Raw genomic sequence first — 7,290 nt, 5'->3', positions numbered from 1 at the left:
ATACTTTGCTCTTGATTGCAGAGTGGCGGTTATCGACTGCCTAGTGAGCTCCTCTCAGAGAGTGTTAGCTTTCAGTCATGTTTTTCTCTCTCTGTTTTCTTCTCAATCTCTTTGTTCCTGATTCAACTCATTAGATGCATCAAGTATATAAAAATATTACTACAGTTAATGAATGTGCTCATTTAATAAATGTGTTTAGTGTTTAGTTAATAATATGGTGTATTTAGTACCATATTATTATGGGGGGGTTTAAACCATAATTTTTTTTAAAAACCGTAATTACCAAGTGTAAATGTAAAGCACTTCCATTTTTTTAAAGGTTCAGCTTAGTACAGAATGACATTCTTATCACAATTATACATAAAGTAACTTCTTCAGAGCATTAGGTAGGTCTGTCAGTACATCCACGCATACGCTCTGGGCTGGACCCTCCTCTTCTGCTCATGCTGAATGCAGTCGGGGGCTGACTGCTGACCCCTGGGCACTTCCCCCGTGCTGCTCAGTTCCTCTTTATCCTCCTAAGAAAGCCCAGGAAAGAGCTGCAGCCTTCGGGGTCTGCCTCAGGCCTGAAGAACCCACGTCCCCCAGCACCGAGCTGCTGGAGCCAGGATGCGGCCCCTCCTGGCAGGGTTAGGACAAGCAGTAAGGAAGCAGACCAAGGGGGAAGAGGAAAGCTCTCTGTTCTGTGAACCTAAAATGGGGGGCAATGTTGTGACAATAGCCCAGATAAACGGGCTGCTTGCATTTTGGAAACCGTTAATACAGATGCCAATTGCTTTCCTAAATATGCTTCCACCAAGGTATTTTTTCTTACGGGAACTACTTACGGTTCCTATGCACAATACCTACTTTTTAATTTCTTTTCTGCAGCTTGGCACAATCTCTGACTCCCAGACAGCATTCAGAAATCCGCAGGGACGAGAGAATTTCATATTGACTCTAAATAAAAGGGTAACTTTACACAAAGAAAAAAAAAAAAATCCAAACAAAGCAGAAGCGAAAACCCCAGGGTTTCCTGAAGTGGAAAGGAAGGTTTAATTTGTTACCCAGCGCCGCTGCTGTAGCGCCCAGAGAGCAGCTCTGCTGCAGCACCACGAGGCTGCGTGAGCTTTCATCCTCCTGTGAGAAAAATCCTTTGAAATGCATCTTTTTCCTTATAATTCATTAACCTGTAAAAAGGATCCTTTTTGTGGATAAAAGGCCATTTACTGAATAACAAGTGGACATCGTCGCTACATTGATTTTCCAGGGTCTTATCAGTAGAAACAGCATTAAGTAACTCAGACAGACTGGAGGCTGTGGACTAACACACTGGATTTCCCTCGTTAGGCGCTAACGAAAGCCAGCTCCGCGGACAGTGTGTTTTCAAAAGGGCAGAAGGAAGAAAATCAGAATGCTGGCAGAGCTGCCTGGATGCATCACCCATAGCCGCAGCCTGCTCGCCCGGCTTGCCCAGCCCGAGGTTCGTTATCCCAGCTTGCTGCGCACTCTGATATGGTCAAATACGTTTGTGTCATCAAAACGCCAGAAGGTTTGAAGATCATCTACAGGGGCAGCAGCGTCTCAGTGCATTCGCCGCCTTTCCAGGTGGGCCCCGAACAGCTATCGCAAATCCCTTCATCTCTTTCCACCTGAAATGTGCCGTAAATGCACAAGGCTCAGAAATGCAAGGGATTATCCAGTCCCTGCTGACAGCCTAATGACGTGTCTGCAAATGCACAAATTATCTTTGCAGTTCTCTTGCAGCTACAATTGCCAAAAAATCTGTATATAAAATGAGATAATAAGCAGTAAATATTCAACCCAGGCTGTTGAATTTTTAGATGTAGAAGCACCCCGGGAGTCCATTTTCTTCAGACAACAGGGGTCTACTAGAAATATTTTGAAGAAAGTAATTTTAAACATATTTAAGAGAAAAATAAAAGCAAGTTAGGAAAAGCAATGCCCATTGCCTGAAACACCCATCATACAAGTGCATTTTCTTTACACGGTGCCCAAGCACTGGTCGTTTTAGCAAGACGTCTGCGGCTGACAAGCTTCCTCCCCTCTCTTCCCTCGGCAAACGTTGTTTCAAAGCCTCTCGGATCTGCGCAATGTATGTTTCAATTACGGAGCTTCACCCGTTCCTCCTTCCTTTGGAAAAATACTAATTGAGCATTTGATTCTCCCGCACGTCGGTGGGATAGCGCCGTCCTCTGCAGACAGCCCGTCGGCATCGCGCAGCGGCATCGCGGCGTCTCAGCCTGACCGAGGACGGCAGGATGAGACCCGCAGGCTGGGAGCGCACCGGGGCAGGGAGTTGTCTTTCCACATTCATCTGCGGAGCCATCGCCTCCAGCAGCGTGCGGGAGCTGCTGGAGCAGACGTCCTCTTCCCACCAAGGCTATGAAGACGTTTTACAAATGGAAAGGAGTCTCCAACCCTGTTTCATGCAAGAGCCACAGAAATACTCCTGCAGCCAAGGTGGTACGGCGACGTCGGCCGGCCAGCCCAGTCCTCCCGACTGTCTCCTGCTCTACCTCCCGCGGGCTCTGCGGCTGTCCTGCCCTGCCCGCGGGGCAGCTCCGTGTGCCGAGAAACTCGGGGGGTGTTTCGCCCATATGGGGAGGCTGTACGAGAGCCGAAGCGACAGTCCCTCCGCCTGCCGCTGGAAGAATCAGACAGAGTTCAAAGCAGAAATGCCACGAGTAGTTTAGATTAAATCCAAATTAAACCCAATGCTTGTCAAACCTTGTGCTATTACGAGGAGCGGCTGGAGCAGAGTGCTCGGCTATTTGCTATTAATAGGGTCAGGCTGCTGCTGAGCAGACTCGCTCTGCCTCGGGGCAGCACACCTCCTTGCCTTCCTCCTGGAAAGAGATATTTTAGGAGGGTTTCCCAAGGCTTGTATCCTGCCATTACCTTGCAGAGGCTGGGGAGCAAGCTTGAATTAACACCGGAGGATGAGCCGTGGTTTTTTCTGTGGGAAATACGCCAGCTTGGCTGCACTCAGTGCACAGCTCGGAGCCTGGGTCAGCTCAAAGCGTGGCTGGCAGCCCGCAGGCAGATGGGGCCCGCAGTGGCGGCAGCGGCTGCTCTTCTGTGGTTTGGAAAAAACATGGAGTTCAGGCAATTGTGGGGTTGGTTTTTTTTGCAAGAGCTCATCAAGTGACTCGCTATGGGGGGAGGCACGTCTGGTTAAGGTGAGAGGAGTCAGACTTGATACCTGCCCCCACCTCCCGGTGCCGTCCTCGCTTGCTGGCATCCCACCCATCACACCACGCGCAGCAAGACCCAGAACCACACGCTCGGCTTCTCCTGCTCATCTTCGCTCCAGACCCAGACCTACAGCTCCCAAAACCAGCGCTGGATGGTCCCCACGTGCCTGCCCTTGGCAGCTGCTGTAAGTTATTACCATCTTCCCCTGCAATGAAATGCCACCCAGATTCCTGCAGTGCCTGGGCCCTCCCATGCTTGGTGCCCTCCCACTTGTTTTGGTCTGTTTGAACGCTGGCTCTAGCATTGTGAGGGCTCTTCTGCTGCCTCTCAGCACCTGGTAATGCCCGGGGAGCCCCGTCCTGGGGAGGCAGCAGGACGGGAGCCCCGCACCGACGAGGGTTCCCACGGGCACTTAGAGGATGGGGCTTCAGCAGAGCTGAACAGAGTGAGGGTGCCCAAATCTTGTTGGGTTATGTGCCCAACTCCCTCAAGCGTCCTTGAAAAGTAAGTATTTACTTACACTTAAATTCTTGCACGCACATCAGGGACAGCATTAGCAAATCCAAGACCTCATGCCTGAAAATCAGGAGCCAGGGGTGCAAAGCCTGAGATGGAGAGCAAAAAACCCCAGGGCTGCTTCTCCTGCTGTCTTATTTCTGAGCCCCGCTGAGCACCCTCTGGTCCATATGCCTCACATTTTCAAGCCTTCTTTTGCAATCAGGAGGGATAGGTTTTCTTTTTTTGACAGAGACTGTGATTACTTCTTAGTCATGGAGAGCAAGAAGCAGGACTTTTAGAAAAATATCACTAAATATCACGAGAATCATAAAAGAAATCACAAGCGCTGGCCATGATGCACAGTGGTGGGTCGTGGCAAAATTTCACTGGGTGTGTTGGTGGGGACACGCGATCCCAGTAACGCGTTTGTATGGACCCCCCAGTTCAGAGTACAGAGTCCCCAGACACCGAGACAGAGATACCCTTCTCTCTGCCCGTTACAACACTTACAGAAATGGTCTGTAAATAGAATTACAGGAATATTTTAAATGGATTTCTGGGCTGGATTCAGAACTATTCCCTATTTGTATTCCCTAAATATAAACCAGAGCGTATCTTGCTAGCAAAAAACTGCCGAGAGCGTTTTTCAGTGTTACCTCCATGAGTACCCAAGGAGAGTGAAAGTTGTATTTGTACTTTTAAGGACTGGTGATGTAAATGTCTGCCAAGCCAGTGACTCAGAAAGAGGATAAAATTCTGCGTGCCCCATCTAGTCAGGCACAAGCACAGTGCCTCCAATCTGGAGTCTCTGCCGCGAGCGCATGGAGCAAAGCTTTTTCTGACACACTTATGATTAGCTCTGCAAGCCGGGAAGAAAGTCAAAGCAATTGTTTGCTGCAAATTGCTGACTTGAATAGTCACACTTCGTGCTGTCTCTCTCCTTCACAAGTGCCTTCCTCTACGAGAGGAGACGAGGTGGTGCGGTCACACGATGCCAAGAGCGGGGAGTGAGCTCCCCACCGTGAGGAGCTTGGCCATAAAGAGCTCCCTAAGGAAAATGAAGAAATCCAGGGGTGAGGAGCCTAAAAAGGATCTTTAGGGCCAAAAAAAGGCTGGCGACTTTGAGCCCACAGGGAACCTCCTAAAAGGTACAGGCTCTGCCTCATGAAGGGAGGAAGCCATTTTCCCAGAAGACCCAAGCCCCGCTGGATGCAAGCAGAAGTGAAGGTGGGGAGACACGACTAACACTGCCCGTGGCTCAAGGCGTTGCAGGAGAGCTTGGTGGGGGGTCCCACGGTGACGTGCTGGCCCACAGCAACGCCAACGGAGAAGAACGAACAAGACGCTCCAGAGCGACCCAGCAGTACAGGCTGCATCTGCTGCAAGAGGACTCCATCCCGGCAGGCATCCTCCAGCCAGGAGAAACGCCCCTGGAAGGAATTCTGCCGTGTCCTGTTGTTTGCTGGGGAGTGTGGCAGCAAACACCCTCTGGAGAGATGCTCCTTCTCTGGGTGACAGATTGTGCCGGAGAAGCAGCGTGTTATAGGGTGTGACATCAGATGGAGACTTGTAAGCGTTGCTAGCGTGGAAATTACATTGCTGTAAACTGGGTTGTTCATGGAGGCTCATTGCCGGTCCCGCCAAGCAGAGGCTGTTTGGTAACAAATCACGCTGCTCAGAACTGAGACTGAGCAAGGTTTTCCCTGGACTGTATGCGAGACGGTGGTCCCTGGGCACGGGACCACGCTTCCCCTTCTTTCTCCGTCATCATTGCCACCGGTGACCTGCAGTGACGACCTGCACTGAACCCATCGTAAGTGGGGCTGCAGAGGGGAGGCCTGAGCTTCGCCGCCGCTCCTTGCCAGGCTCTTCCCGGCACCTTCCCCACCCTGAGAGCTGCTCCTGCATCCCTGCAGCTCAAGGAGGAGTGAAAAGGTCTATGTGGCCGACTACTGTGACCTGCCTAGCAGCGCAGGCTCTATAATTACTCCCTGGAATACCTGCCTTGAGCCAAAAATTGTGTGCTAGAACTGAAGGAGACCTCTGTCTAATGAGCCTGTCCCTGTATGTCAGCAGTAATTAATGTGCATCACCCTGCAGGTTCCCACCTCCTCCTAACAGGCTGAAATTTTATCCTCTGGTTATAATTGCAAATTATGGTTAAAATTTTAAATGCCTGGGAGTTGGGAAGCTGGTTGCTACAGCCTGTTCCCCTGTGGGTACATGTGGGGCGGTTGCTGGGATGGTTCCAGCCCTTTCTTTCATTCCTGGCCTTCTTACAGTTGACTTCCATCCTCACCACCCTTTTCTCTGCCCTCATCCCCTTTTCTTCCCTTTCTCTCTCATTTTGAGTCTCCTCCTTTCCTGACCCATCTTTGCCTCCTTCTTTTCTCTTCAGCTCAGCATGAAACACCCTCCAGGAGCGTGGTGGGAGATGATCACCCTCGTGACACACGAAGCCACCTCTGAGCACAGCAGCCCCTTCCCATCAGATGGTGCTGCTAGAAATAATATCAGGATGTATAGAAACAATAAAGGTACCATAGACACACATACAAATATGTATGGGGCACATCGTCCTCCTTCCCCCTGTGCCAGGAGAAATCATGGGAGAAATAAGACTCGGGGGATTTCTTGGTGGTAGAGCATGTCTCTTCCCCAGCCAGTCCCACCACCACCGCTGCCTGAGATGTGTCTGAGGGGCATCATCTAAGCCTAAATAACTAGAACTTATTGACCTCATTTTGCTGGAGGAGGGAACTCGGTTGCTGGTCCTAATGTTTCCCATGGCCATTAGTGCTCAGCTGAGGATGAAGGATGTACAAACACTAGCTAAAGGGCTTCCACACTCCACAAAGATTAACTGATGGCGGAACGCTCCCTCCTCTGCATCCCCTGGAAAAATCTACTGCCTGTAGCCAGCATGCAATTCTAAAGTACTGGCCTAAAGCCAGTGATGGGTCCCTCGTCGGTTACCATAGTGTTTATAATTATTCATTATTGTAGAAAAATACTGTATGAAGAATATGCAAGCATTTATTCCAGATTCAGACCAGTAAACGTAAGGGAACTCAGACACGCAGTGGGCTGGTTGCAATAGCTAGGTGAGCCTCTTTCAAGAAGAGGTTAAGTCTTCTTTTCCAAAACTTTTCATCAACAAAACGTAATTAAAGGATAACAGAGAATTTGGTCTTTGCTTGCTATCTCTTCTCAGTGTGTAGAAGACTGAGAGCAAGTGTGAACTGGTGAATCGATGCCTGCTTCACGCTGCAGATAGATAGCAAGCCTGGGAGAGCAGACCAGGGACTGTGAGTTCAGCTGATTTGGAAGTATAATGATAGCGCTGACAGTACTGTTGACCATTTAAATTATGGACAAACCCTGCGAGCTGGGCCACGTTTTGACATCTCATCTGGCTGGCGCTGGGCTTGTGTTGGAGCTCAGATGAGAAGAACCATTGGTTTTCTATAATTTCAGATTCAGGTCCCTGCTGAAAAGCAAAGCAAAGCTGACAGCCTCGTTTCCTGGCTCTGGATGAAGAAAATGCAGAAAGTATCTAAACAGAACAGGCTGCAGTTAAACAAGAAATGCCAG

This window comes from Ciconia boyciana, chromosome 8 (genome assembly GCF_034638445.1).
Source record: "Ciconia boyciana chromosome 8, ASM3463844v1, whole genome shotgun sequence".
In the NCBI taxonomy this organism is placed as follows: Eukaryota; Metazoa; Chordata; class Aves; order Ciconiiformes; family Ciconiidae; genus Ciconia; species Ciconia boyciana.
This window is presented reverse-complemented; position numbering follows the sequence as displayed.